This window comes from Pelophylax lessonae (assembly GCF_965119305.1).
Source record: "Pelophylax lessonae genome assembly, chromosome: 4".
NCBI classification, from domain to species: domain Eukaryota; kingdom Metazoa; phylum Chordata; class Amphibia; order Anura; family Ranidae; genus Pelophylax; species Pelophylax lessonae.
The window spans coordinates 346,944,919-346,960,588 of NC_138771.1; positions in this window are offsets into that span (position 1 = coordinate 346,944,919).

The window sequence follows — 15,670 nt, forward strand, 5'->3', positions numbered from 1 at the left end:
ACGTTCTTAGCTGTCAGGTAAACACATGTGGGCTAATTTTTGGGGCCTGGAATGGCCGACACTTACTTCTGTATACTGTGAATGCCTAATGTACTTCTAGCCATCAAATACACTACGTTCTTAGCTGTCAGGTAAACCCATGTGGGCTAATTTTTGGGGCCTATACAGGCCGACACTTAATTCTGTATCCTGTGTGAATGCCTAATGTACCTCTAGCCATCAAATACACTACATTCTTAGCTGTCAGTTAAACCCAGGTGGGCTAATTTTTGGGGCCTATACAGGCCGACACTTACTTCTGTATACTGTGAATGCCTAATGTACATTCAGCCACAGAATACAGCATTCTTAGCTGTCAGGTAAACGCATGTGGGCTAATTTTTGGGGCCTTTTATGGCTGACACTTACTTTTGTATCCTGTGAATGCCTAATGTACCTTCAGCCGCAGAATACTACGTTCTTAGCTGTCAGGTAAACACATGTGGGCTAATTTTTGGGGCCTGGAATGGCCGACACTTACTTCTTTATCCTGTGAATGCCTAATTTTTCAGACTGGAAATGAAAAACAATGGGTCTGTAAAGGTTCCACCAAATTGTGGAATGGATGCGGACCCATTTTACAGATGTGGGAATGGACCCTATATGTATTAGACATGTATTTACCAGCTGCTGTCAGTTCTGGCTGATTTATGAAAAAAAAAAATATTTTTTGCTGTAAAAAAAAAAAAAAAAATTTAGGGCATTTTTTCAATTGCAATACTTCTGTTATGACATTGTCCATGTGCTGGGACTATTTGTGCACAGCTAGTACGTCTTTTGTGGCTGCAAATATGACCTAAAGTTTTTTAAAGTTTGCCTCCCATTAAAGTCAATGGGGCCCGCCGCGAACTTGCAGTTCGCGGACATTTGAGAAAATTTGCGGCTGACGTTCGCGAACCGCCCTGGCCGATGTTCGTCCATCTCTACTGGTGACCATTTTCTTATAACAAACCTCTAATTATAGCATCCTCATTTTTAGTATCCCAATACTGTACCCCAAAAAACAACCATCCTTTGATCAAATAATCCAAGGATCACATTGGTGATCAGTCAAAGATGTCTAATAGCCTTTGGTGGTAATCGGAAAAGACCCTTAAAAAAGTCAAATTTGCACTTGTATGAGGTTATTGAGTGGCTAGTGGCATTTAATGTATGCTCTTAGGCTTATTAGCCCTGTTTACACTGGTTGTCCTTTTCCCCTCTAAGGCAGGCCATACATGGTTCAAATCAGAAACCGGCTGAGATTCAAACTGTGTAAGGGCAGGCTGAATGTACCAAGCTGATCAATCTATCAACTTAGGTACAGCATGCCGGATTTTACCTGCGATTATCACTAGTGGCTGCTTCAGCCGCTAGTAATAATCACTGTCTTCTCCCAGCAGATATGGCTTCCCCCGCCCGTCCCCGCTCCCCCTGCCAGAAGAAAACAATGGCTTGGCAGGAGGGATTCCTGCATCAACACTGTCTGTGCTGATGGGGGAATTAAGCAAATTCCTTAAATGTTACCTGCGGTTGCAGGAAAGAAATTTGTTCCGTGTATGGCCGGCTTACTAGCACCCTTTCTATGATAATGTAAGTGGGTGTTTGGACATTGAGAAGTTAATTGTTTTTTTTTTAATTTGCATTATACTTTTACATTTTTTTTTTCTTTTTCTCTGTGGTTCTAATGGAATGCATGACACTATAGTATACACTTTATGACCTGCTTTAGTTCTGTATACTATGACTTTTTTAGGCGTCTGTTGCTTATCCAAAAGATTGTACTACTTGTTTATTCAGGTATGCATATGTGTCCTTTCCATTGTACTCAAGATCTCCATGTAACTGCTGCTTAACTTTATTAAAATATTCCTCTTTGTGGAGAAAATATTAAAAAAAAATGCTTTTATTGTATTTTCTTACTTATTTATCTGGCTTACATAACTTCCTTTTGTTGTTCAAGCCACCAAGATGTTATATTGTAGTTTGTATTCAGATTCCTGCATTATTGTATTATTTTATAATGATTCCAAATCTGTTACGTGCGTTTACTTCGACTAGTTAGCTAGTAAGAACATTAAAAAAAAAGAAAGATGTTGATTTGATATGCAGGATATGCTTTTTTCTCTTTAGTCCTTATGGGTTCAATATTTCTACTTATGCAATGCGCTGTCTTGACTATCAATGTGGTCCTGCTTACTTAGTCAAAGCCTTATTGTAAGGCTAAAAAATAAAAATCTCAAGTACTGTATCAGATAATCTGCATTTTTTAACAGATATACAAAAATAGATTGTGCATGTAAAGATAATTTACTGTAGTAATTTACCTTTACAAAAGGTGTCCAAAAAAAAAAAAAAAATTGGAATTCATCAATGCAACAACCTATTTACCTGTATATAGCTGTAATGGTATATAGGTTCACATCTGACTGACTTTTTTTAAAGGTATATACTGTATGGCTGTTTTCACTTAGACTATAAGAGGGCAACTTAAAGTATAACTAAATGCAAAACGTTTTCTTTCCCTGTTTGATAGAATAAGGGAGGGTTATATCCCCCCTAACATTTTTCCCATCTGTATGTCAAGGTGGGAATTTCCCTTCAATTAATGTCCCATAGCCAAGCAGGAAGTGAAAGGAAATCCCTCCAAAGTTAGGGAATCCCCTGCTGTCCTCAGAGCCACTGAAACTAGTGTCCTCACTGGACAATTTCCCCTGTGTTCCCATTCTGGTGACAACCCAAAATTTTTAATTTTCTTTTAAACTTTTTGACTTTCAATAAAAATGGTAAATAGAGCAAATATAGAAGGTAAACCTCCCTACCTGACAGGTGTTCTAATCTCTCTCCATCCTATCCAAAAAAAAGCTTTGCCTTTAGGTATACTTTAAGTATACCTTAAGTACTAATGGGGAATGTATGCATTCTTTTCCTTTATACTAATTTTTGAACTTTGTTACTCACATATTTTTCTTATTGAAATAACATAAAATATGTTAGAATTAATTACACTAGTCGTTTCAGACTTTACCTTTCTTATAAATGAGCAATTCAGTAAACATTGTTAGACCGTAGTGAATATAGCATGTATATGTATTAATTACTTTTACAGCCCTGGGAAGGAAATTTTAAAAGCATCCCTGTCAGCCTGCATACACACAAATGCAAACACGCTAATGTATGCGTAGGTCTAGCACATGTGAGTTATCGCAGCAAACTTTAGTTTTGAGTGAGAGGAATCATTCTAGGACTCTAATTAACAATTAACTCTATATTAATACCCTACAAAGGCTTGATGTGTTTGGTATCTATTTACTTAACACAATATCATCCTTTATGTTTTACCAAAAAAATGGGTATTATATTTTGTTTGTGTAAACTAACATTCACTTAAGTGTATTTTTTCCGGAAAATTTGCATTGATAAATGGCTACACAAATATTGTTTGACATAAAAAATTGCAACAGTCACCATTTTATTCTTCATTGCCTCTGTTTGCAGAAAATATAAAATGTTTGGGAGTTCTTTTATAGAAAAAAATGCTGAATTCAACATGTATGTGACATTTTTAAAAATGACCCCAGACAGCTAGTGGTTAATAAAGAGAATGGTAATTGGCATCTAAACAAAATATGTGTTGTGCTGGACCTGTGTTTCCCAACATATGGAAAGTGTAGCACTGATGGCAGATCTCTACTACAGGTGATATGCAGCTGCAGCTCAGGGTATGTTAGTTTTGGAGAATTAAGGCATCTTGCCTAATAGGAACACAGGGCCAGATCTAGCCTGCAGTAAAAAATGTCAGGAGGGCAGAGGATGGGAGGTTAGCAGGGCAGTGTACAGGGCATCAGCAGGGCAGAGGATAGGATCAGCAGTTTGTAGGCCAGAGGTTTGTACAGAGGCCAGGCCGGAACTGGTCATCGGACGCACCGGGCATCTGCCCGGTGGGCTTGGGCCACCCAGCCACATGTCAAAGGCAGCTGGGCGGCTCCTTGAGCCCACGCTGTTCATCTAGACTCTCTGTGGCTGGCTGGTAACCCATTAAATTCATTGCATGGCTTCTGGGGGGCGGAAACTATAGGTCAGCTTACCGTGAAGGGGAGGGGCTGAGAGGAGATCCCATCACTGCATGCCGGTACAGGTCACTGCACCTGCAGACACCATGAACCGCAGGTAAATAGAGTGCTGATGCTTTAGAAGTGAGAACCAGTGGGCTAGGAGGAGGTTTCTGGAGAGAGTTGGGGAGAGACCTGTGGAAATGGAGTTCCTGGAGGGGGGCTGGTGGATTCTCCAAGAGGCTAGGTTTTGCAGAGGCAATGTGGAGACTGGAAGGCACTGTTGGGGCTTAGGGCACTCTTTGACGGTGTTGGGGTCACTGTATGAGGTTGCTGAGGACTGTGGGGACTGAGGGCTTTTAGGTAGGGTTTGAGTAGTGTGAAATGTTGAGGGGCACTGAGGCTCGCACACAACGGCAAACATGTCTGTAGGTTCTGCACGCATTCTCCACGATCACACCACACATGTGAGGTGTTGCCCTAAACATAATAGCAAGAGCAAAAATTTTAGCTCCAGACCTCTTGTGTAATGCTAAACTGGTAACCTGTAAAGCATTGCCTATGGAGATTTTGAGGTACCATAATTTGGCGCCATTCCACAGATGGATGCAATTTTAAAGCGTGACATGTTTGCTATCTATTTACTCAGCATAACATCATCTTTTATATTTTACCAAAACAATTGTGTATTATATTGTGTTTTTGTGCATTATGATTCATTTAATTGTATTTTCTAATAAAAATTTGCGTTTGAAAAACAGCTGCACAAATATTGTGTGACATAAAAATATGCCCACAATTTTATGTTCTAGGGCCTCTTAAAAATAAAACATATATATATAAAAATATATGCACTGTGTGTATATATATATATATATATATATATATATATATATATATACAGTGTGTCACAAAAGTGAGTACACCCCTCACATTTTTGTAAATATTTTATTATATCTTTTGACAACACTGAAGAAATGACCCTTTGCTACAGTAGTGAGTGTACAGCTTGTATAACAGTGTAAATTTGCTGTTCCCTCAAAATAACTCAACACACAGCCATTAATGTCTAAACTGCTGGCAACAAAAGTGAGTACACCCCTAAGTTAAAATATCCAAATTGGACCCAACTAGCCATTTTCCCTCCCCAGTGTCATGTGACTTGTAAATGTTACAAGGTCTCAGGTGTGAATGGAGAGCAGGTGTGTTAAATTTGGTGTCATCACACTTACTCTCTCATACTGGTCACTGGAAGTTCAACATGGCACCTCATGGTAAACAACTCTCTGGGGATCTGAAAAATACAATTGTTGCTCTACATAAAGATGGCCTAGGCTATAAGAAGATTGCCAAGACCCTGAAACTGAGCTGCAGCATGGTGGCAAAGACAATACAGCGGTTTAAAAGGACAGATTCCCCTCAGAACAGGCCTCGCCATGGTCAATCAAGAAGTTGAGTGCACGTGCTCAGCGTCATATCCAGAGGTTGTCTTTGGGAAATAGACATATGAGTGCTGCCGGCATTGCCGCAGAAGTTGAAGGAGTGGGGGTCAGCCTGTCAGTGGACAGACCATATGCCGCACACTTCATCAATTTGGTATGCATGGTCAAAATGCACTGGTAAAGCTTGTAGGAGGAGTTTTCTGACTGTCCTGTGAGACTGCAAGACCCCTGACCCTCTGTCTGGACAATGCTGATTGGCCCTGTGCTGAATTGAGGACTTTTGATTTTTCATGTTCATGTCCCATAGACTTTAATAGAGTTTGCATGTTTGGTAGAACTTTTCCCCTCTTCGGCGAACACACGAACACCCGTCTTATGTTCGACTCGACCATCAAGCCCATCACTAGTGCTGATCACATGCACCCTCCCAAGAAAAAACAAAAAAACAAAGCCTCTCTAGCAATGCACATTAAACTGAGCATGTGCAGCCTGACTCCATATACTCTGTCAGTGGAAGGTGGGGAGAATCCGAGAAGACAGGATCAAACAGCTTTTTTACACAATGCAAAGGATTAAACCCCATAGGTTCCACAGCGAGTATAACAAACATGGTTTACTGCATATACACACACTGATTTTACTGTTGTGGGTTTAGTAACACTTTAACTTTACTGAAGGCATTCACAGATTGAAAAAATATCTTCGTGGTACATGAATGAATATGGTTCTGGAAACCCTGCAGTAGATGGTAACATAAGTGATTAACATAGTAATTATTCCTAAACAAATGCTATTATGTGGTAAATTATGAAATCTCATAGACTGTGCACAGGACGTTCCCATCTCGAAACACAGCCTCTGTTAAAAATCACATCTTTTCTTGACAGTGTGATGTGTCTGCATGTAATCTTTCATGGAAAAAAAAAAGCTAAACTATTCACGATGGTTTCAGCTACAATTACATGGAGATAATTAAACTAGATGTTAGGAGCTGTACACTTGTGTCATATGAGTCTATTGATTTAGTCTCAGAACTTCTGATAATTTGATGTGCTGTCAATCAATCTTGATCTCTGTTTGAAACAGTAATAATTAAGCATCCTTTGTTCTTAAAGTTCAATTCAATAGAGTTCAGTATTTACAGAGGCCGGGTTCTAAATACTTAATAAAAAAATATAAAAAAATAAAAAGGAATGTGAAATATATTAAGATTAAATGAATTATGCACCTTGCAATGTCTTTTTTCTTTAGTGACATTTTAATGGTTTTAAATGCAAAATCCATAATGCTATAACTTTACAGGCTAAACAAAAAATGGAAAAAGAACCTAGAATAGCATGAAAGACAGAATTTAATTCTTAGAATATGTTTCATGCAATGCAAAAATACATTTTATGATATAATTTTTATATTTATAGGAATTGTAAATTTCCAGCCATTTTTTGACAAGTCAGCCTCTGCTGAACATAAACAGAAATGTAGAAACCATTAGTTTTGACATCAGTGGCTGAATATTATATACACTGCTCAAAAAAAATAAAGGAACACATTTTAATCAGAGTATAGCATCAAGTCAGTTAAACTTCTGAGATATTGATCTGGTCAGTTAAGTAGCAGAGGAGGTTGTTAATCAGTTTCAGCTGCTTTGGTGTTAATGAAGTTAACTGCACTAGATGGGCAACAATGAGATGACCTACAAAACAGGAATGGTTTTACTAGTGGAGGCCACTGAATTTTTTTCCCCTACTCATCTTTACCTGGACCCTATAGAGGTTGCACAGGCAGTCCAACACCTCCTTGATGACACATCAATACATGCTATTGCCAGAAGGTTTGCTGTGTCTCCCAGCAATGGAGGAGATTACAGGGGACAGGTAGTTACTCTAGGAGAGCTTGACAGGGCTGTAGAAGGTCCTTAACCCATCAACAGGGCCAAGATCTGCTCCATTTGTGCAAGGAGAAACAGGATGAGCACTGCCAGCATGGCAGAAGAACTACCACAAAATTATCTCCAGCAGGCCACTGGTGTGAATGTCTTTGACCAAACAATCAGAAACAGACTTCAGCCTGGGGTCCTGACATCTTGTAGTGGGCCCTGTGCTCACTGCCCGGGACCGTGGAGCTTGATTGGCATTTGCCATTGAACACCAGAATTGGCAGGACGCCACTGGTGCCCTATGCTTTTCACAGATGAGAGCAGGTTCACCCTGAGCACATGTGACAGACATGAAATGGTCTGGAGAAGCTGTGTAACATCGTTCAGCATGACCGGTTTGGTGGTGGGTCAGTGATGATCTTGGGAGACATATCCATGTAGGGATGCACAGTCCTCTACAGGCTAGACAATGGCACCCTGACTGCCATTAGGTATCGGGATAAAATCCTTGGACCCATTGTCAGATCCTACATGTGTGCAGTGGGTCCCAGGTTCCTCCTGGTGCACGGCAATGCCCAGCCTCTTGTGGCAAGAGTATGCAGCCAATTCCTGGAGGATGAAGGAATTGATACCATTAAATGGCCTCCACACTCACCTGACCTAAATCCAATAGAAGACCTCTGAGACATTATGTTTCGGTCCATCCGACTCCGCCAGGTAGCACCACAGTCTGTTCTGAAGCTCACTGATGCCCTGGTCCAGATATGGGAGGAAATAACCCAGGACACCATCCGTCATCTCATTAGCAGAATGCATACCTGAACGTGGGGGCCATAAAAAAAGTACCATTTTGAGTTGTTGCATTGAAATTTAAGCAAAATGGACTAACCTGCTGCATCATTTTTTCACTTTGAGTTTTGGGGTGTCTTTGAATTCAGCCCTTTGTTGGTTGATCATTTTCATTTCCATCAAACGATGTGACATCCTTTCCTTCCTAACACATTACCCAGTCCATATCAGTATAAATATCCAGCACAATATTTTTCCCCATTATGATCTGATGTGTTTTCAAAGTGTTCCTTTAATTTTTTTGAGCAGTGTATGTAGTATGCTCAAATTAATTTACATGTTTTACTAATTTACTGCATTATTTTCATTTTGTTGGATTATGACTGTTCTAACTAAATATATCAAGAAAGAAAACAAAAAAAAATGATATATTAACCACTTGCCTACTGGGCACTTAAACCCCCTTCCTGCCCAGGGCAATTTTCAGCTTTTAGCGCTGTCGCACTTTGAATGACATTTGCGCGGTCATGCAACGTTTTACCCAAATTAAATTGTTATCATTTTTTTCAAACAAATAGAGCTTTCTTTTGGTGGTATTAATCACTTCTGGGGTTTTTATTTTTTGCTGACCAAACAAAAAAAAGACTGAACATTTAAAAAAAAAAAAAAGTTTTTATAGTTTGTTATAAATTCTGCAAACAGGTAATTTTTCTCCTTCATTGATGTGCGCTGATGAGGTGGCACTGATAGGCCCTGATAGGCACTGATAGGCTGTACTGATGGGCACCGATGGGCACTGATAAGGTGACACTGATGGGCACTGATGGGCACTGATAAAGCGGCACTGGTGGGCACTGATAGGTGGCACTGATGGGTGGCACCGATGGGCACTGATGGGTGGCACTGAAGGGCACTGGTAGGTGGCACTGAAGGGCACTCATAGGTGGCACTGATAGGTGGCACTCATGGGCAGTGTTGGGCACTAATATGTGGCACTGATGGGGACTGATAGGTGGCACTGGTGGGTGGCACAGATGCGCAATGATAGGCACTGGTTTGTGACACTGATACAGCACTGATGATGGGGCACTGATAGGTGGCACTGGTGGGCATTTATAGGTGGATCTTGTGAGCATTGATAGGTGGCACTGATGGGCATTGATGGGTGGCACTGGTGGGCACTGGTAGGTGGCACTGGTGGGCCAATGGCAGAGGGCACTGACCTGCACTAGTAGGTGGCTCTGGTGGGCACTGGTAGGTGGCACTGGGGCACATATTATCTTCTCCTCTTCGGGACCGATGTCCCTCTAACAGCAGCCGATGATCAGCTTTTTCTTCTTTTTTCCTTACGCTGAAAGCGTAAGGAAAAAAGAAAACACTGATCTCCGGTTGTTGTTTACATCATGTGATCAGCTGTCATTGGCTCACATGCTTTCAAGTGTTTATTTCAATCCAAAAAAGAAATGTGCACTCTTGCAGGCACTCAATCATCTTCTATCTCAGGAAGTGGCTGTTTCTCAACAAAATGATTCAGGGTTTCTACTAGAAACTCTTCACAGTTCCAAAATAAAATGGCAATATTACCCCCATCTTGGATCTCAAGAAACTTAACAAGTTTTAAAGGGTACAGAAAATCCAGATGGAATCACTGTGGTCAGTAGTGACATCTCACCAACAAAGAGATTTTGTAGCATCAGGGGATATCAAGGATGCCTACCAACACATTACAAATTTTCCACCGCACAAAATAGTTTCTGCAATTTGTGGTGAAGGATCACCATTTTGAAATTGTGTCTTTGCTATTTGGACTGTCTACAGCTCCCAGACACTTCACCAAGGTTCTGGCTCTGGTTCTGGGGCTTTTACAATCCTGAAATATCCCTGTGATAGGGTACCTGCACAACTTAATTCTGAGGGAGCACCACTTTTAGAGACAAGTGTCTCTCATTGTGTACAATCTGGAGAGGTTTGGTTGGAATCTGAATCTGCAGAAGTCTGCCTTCATTTGAGCCCAGAGCTTTGAATATCTGGGGCTAATCAAGAACACTGCCTAGGCAAAAGTGATCCTCCCTCCGGGTCAGGAAAAATGTCTTTCTAAAGACAATGACAAATCCCTCAATTCTTTTTTGCATGAGGGTTTTAAGAAAATTAGTAGCCTCTTTCAAGGAAGAACCATTTTCCCAGTTTCATTCTAGGCCCCTCCATTTTAACGTCTTGGCGGCGTGGGGCAAGAGGACTCAGCTGCTGGATTTTCCAATGACGTTGAACACCACAAGTTCTGGAGATCATTTCATACTTTGTCCTGGAAGGTCCCAACAGTAGATGTCAGCCTGTTGGGCTGGGGAGGAGCTCTGGATCATTGTTCAGCTCAGGGAACTTGGTTGCTGCAGGAAAGGTTGCTGCCTACATTTTTTTGCACTGAAAGCATTTTGTCTGGCCTTGCTCCATTGGTCAGTGTTGTTGGAAGGCCTCCCTTTCGGGGTTCAGTCAGACAACACCACGGCAGTGTCTTTCATCACTGTTACGTGGTCGCTTATATTTTTGAGGTTGTATTCAATATGTGCAAAGAAAGATCACACAAATACTTTTACGTATACCATTTATTGAAATTAATGACAGATAGAGATAATATCAGAAAATATAACATTAATACTTAAATAAAGATGCTGTTTCTGCCATGGGTGACCACCAATTATGTGGCATGGCACCGTGGATCAGGATCAGATTCATGTCTCATGGCAGTCCTGAGTGAGACAAGACCTATAAGTTCTACCTGTACTATATACCTGTAGGTCTTATGTGTAGGAAATGGCCAACCCCCACTGCAAGCAATATGACCTTCTAAGGAAAATGGCACATTCCTGAAAAGAGAGTGAGCTGGCTTGTCCATATGGTCAAATTACAATCACATTCCTTTGGTATGATTATTTTAAGGTAACCAGAAAAAACAGGATATTAGAGGCTTTATTAGATATTTGTGAGGCCAAGATTAATAAGAAATATGCAATTTCCCTATCACAGTGACATACTGTACATAAATGATCAAGGAGGCACCTGAAGTCAGGCAACCCAAGCAGAGGCACACCTCATCCTGGCTTGAAGCATCACATAGTGAAGGAGAGTACTGGCTGCCAAGGAAGTGAGGAATGAGGTAAGTGTTGTGCTTATTCTTATTACCCTGGAGAAAACAAGCATTTAAGCTTGAAAGTGTGTGTGGGGCAGCTCTGCAAGGTTACATTTTACATTATCCCAGAGTTCTGCATTAAACATTTCTTTAGAGTATTGGATAGTGAGAAAAGGAGATAGAAAATGTATGCGGGTTATGAAACACTGCAGATTGCAGGATATGTGAAGTCTTTAGTATATGATTTAATTAAATGTAATGTATGCAATGTCCATTTGTACAAAAAAAAAAAAAAAAAAACAGCAACACAATTAAGAAAACTTTGTATATACAAGGTTACAAACAAACCCACACACATATAACCAGTTGTACGAGAGTAGGATTTGAAGTAAAGCAATCCGTTTGATAGCAGCTGAAGCATAGTAATCAGAAGGAGAAAATCAAGGAAACCATAAAAGTGGGTAAAAGTGGATACTCTGATGGCACTTTATTGCACAAAGTCTGCAGGGTCTGATTGAACAATCTCTTGTATTGGATCATGACTGCAAAAAAATGACTTTAAAATCGACCTTGATGAGCCTCATTTTCATAAACTAATGTCTCCAACTGAAAGTGCAAAATATGTTTGTTATTCTGAAATATGTCCTTTTTTAGTGGCTGTACTTATTTCCATAGGGATATTTTACAGCTCCGCAGTTTATAAAAAATGTGCTACACTATATTGAAAAATATGAGTGTGTATCTTTGCTGACAAAGATTAGGAAAAAAAAATCACATACACATTGACAATTTTATTAACTAAAGATGTCTTTACTGATGTCACCAAACAACAAAGCTATAAGGGTTTTACAGATAGAGGTTCAAACCATGCTCCAAACGCCCTACCTCCTCTATAAATTCCTGTATGAGGACTACTTCCTTACTTCAGTTGATTCTACTGCATGCTGCTTCCCTTAAAATGAAATATAAAAAGTATGCTTGCAAAAATGGACAGAGGGTTGCAGCACAGAACTTTGATTTCCATGATACCTGATTAAGATTAAAACAACACCTGAAAGAGAGTTAAAACTACTTTGCAGGGAAATTTGAGGAAAAAAAAACACTGTATGTTTGTTATGTGTTCCCATTGACGCAGCATGCCTATTTTTTTTATATTTCTTGTTTTTTTTAGATTTTTCTCGGGACAAGGTGTCATAGCTTGACTGCAAGGCTTTTTCAATAATGTTAGACCCTATTCACATCTGAGAAACTCAGAGTCACAACGCTCATTTTGGTGCCATTCATTGTTAGTGGCACCCCAACGCATTAAAGAAATAGGTATTTTGTCGTGTGACAAGACGCCCAAAAAATGAACAAAAACAGTGTATTCAAAAATGTGCTTTAAAAAAAAAAAAGTGTAGGTTTTACTTTGACCTGTTTTTGGAGCATAGGGCAACCTATTCAAGTAAATATTTTGCCCTACATGTCACACAAAACACATGCAATAAAAGTGGGAAAAAAGCAACGCTCCCATTTCGCTCATAGGAGAATGCAGCCTTGGAGTCTGTCCCAAGTCTGTCCTCCTTAACATACAATACAGAAGTGGCTCCCATGGACGAGACAACTATGGATCCCCAAGGTCATGGGAGTTAACACTGGGTGAGTAGGATCAATGAACACTAATTATCAGTGGCAATCATTCTTTGTGGTTCTCATCACTATTTTTTCTTATCTTTTAAATCTATTTTTAATGTACTTTTAAATTTTACCAGACAATATGATTAAACATGGGTAGGCAGTGCATGTACCACATGTTTTTCAAGAACGCTGCTGCCGGGTGGCAAGGTTACCGATTTGCCCCACCCAGTGCACACGGGAAAACAGGAGGAGGTACTTGTGTTAGTACATTTAGTACTCTGTCTCCCAAAACGCGTCTGAGGACAAATTACAGGGATATGTTCACTTCCACATGTGGTGGACTCATTCAATGCAATTTTTGCCCTTCATGTCTGTTAGAATTTTTGCCCTTCATGTCTGTGAGTATGTTTTTTGCATTTTAATAAAAAGTTTTAAAGGTGTTCAAATGTAATGCACTAGGTGTTCGTGCCTCCTTTTCTCTTTTGCATACAATACAGAAGCTTACCCTTAAACCCAGATTCCTTGGTAGGAGAAGCAATGTTCAAACACAGCTGCCCAGCCCCCTCACAAACAAGAAGGACTATGTGTAATTTTTCCTTGCAGGAAAGTCCAGAATGGATCATCTAAAAAAGGTAAGCTTCAAATTTTTAATAATTTGATGATCCTAAATAAAGGACATATATCTTGCACCCTATTTATGTAAGATATTATATGGTCTATGTATACCTTATTGCAGAGACCTGTTGGCGATCATACAGCACCTTATTGGACATGGCTTCCCTTTTTTGTGGATCGTCCACTCTTACACAAGGTATATGAGGCACATTTATTTATAAACTATTTCTTTTGTTTTCTTTTTCTTTTTTTCACCTTTTATTTATTTTTTTTTTTTTTGGGGGGGGGGGGGGGTAAATGGCTACATATCTGTGTTTTGAGTCCTTCTGAGCCCTTAGCCTTTTGCCTTTTCTATTGGGGATTAGAGTTGAGCGGCACTCGAACTTAACCCGAACTTGACCCCGAACCCCATTGAAGTCAACGGGGACCCAATTTTTTGAGCACTAAAATGACTCTAAAAAAGTAATGGAAGGGGCTAGAGGGCTGCAAGTGGCAGCAAAAGGTTGTTAAGAGCATGGTAAGTGTTCTGCAAACAAGTGTGGATAGGGAAATAACTTAAAATAACATAAAATACATAAAAATAAAAAATAATAATCTTGATTTAGGTCCATATGGAGTAGGAGGTTGAGGTGGCAGTGGATGTGGCGGTGTAGGTGTAAGAGGTGGCGGTGGAGGAGGATGAGGTAGCCAACACTGGTTTTTGTTTTTAATTGATTTTTTTTTTAAATTAGGGTACACCCCAAAGAGTGAGAAAGATCAAAAATACAACAATGGCTGGGTAAGGCAGGTATACATATCTATTCTGCACAAGGTATGGACAAGTCCTGTAGAATCCATGCCTGGTTCATTTTAATGAACGTGAGCTTGTCCACATTGGCTCTGGACAGGCGGCTGCGCTTGTCTGTGATAACGTCCCCTGCCATGCTAAATACACATTCAGATAATACACTGGATGCAGGGCAGGCCAGCACCTCCAAGGTGTAAAGGGCAAGCTCAGGCCATGTGCCCAATTTGGAGACCCAGAAGTTGAAGGGGGCAGACCCGTCATTCAGTATGTCTAGGCATGTGCACACATACTGCTCCACCATGTTGGTGAAATGCTGCCTCCTGCTAAGACGTTCCATATAAGCTGGTGGTGCTGGTTGTGCCAGCATGTTTACAAAGCTTTTCCACATTTCGGCCATGCTAACCCTGCCTTCTGAGGTGCTGGCGATGCCCTGGCTGCGTTGGCTACCTCTTCCTCCTCCTCTACCTTCACCTTGTGCTTCCACTGTGCCCCCCTGCTGTCAGGTGGGAATACCACCAGCAGCGCATCTACCAGCGTGCGCTTGTACTCATGCATCTTACGATCACGCTCCAGTGAGGTAATTAAGGATGGTACGATGTCCTTGTAATGGGGATCCAGCAGCATGGCCACCCAGTAATCAGCACAACTTATAATGTGGGAAACTCGGCTGTCATTGCGGAGACACTGCAGCATGTAATCACTCATGTGTGCCAGGCTGCTCAGAGGCAACAAAAAGCTGTCCTCTGTGGGAGGTGTATCGTCTGTGTCCTCTGTATCCCCCCAGCCATGCATCAGTGATGGCCATGAGCTGGTCTGGGTGCCACCCTGCTGTGAACATGGTTCCTCCTCCTCCATCTCCTCATCCTCCACCTCGGCATCCTCCAGAACTGTGCCCTAGCTGGACAATTGTGTACCTGGCATTTGTGGGTGCAGGAACCCACCCTCGGAGCTACTTTTGAATGACTGCCCTGAAAGCCTAGGAAATGATCCCTCTTCCTCCTCTTCCTGTGCCACATCCTCTTCCATCATTGCCCGAATCGTTTTTTCAAGGAGGCATAGAAGTGGGATAGTAACACTGAGAATGGCATCATCGGCACTGGCCATGTTGGTGGAGTACTTGAAACAGCGCAACAAGGCGCACAGGTCTCGCATGGAGGCCCAGTTATTGGTGGTGAAGTGGTGCTGTTCCGCCAGAGCGACTCACGCGTGTGTGCTGCAGCTGAAACTCCACTATCTCCTGCTGCTGATCGCACAGTCTAGCCAGCATGTGCAAGGTGGAGTTCCACCTTGTGGGCATGTCACATATGAGGCAGTGAGCGGGAAGCCCGAAGTTACGCAGCAGCGCTGACA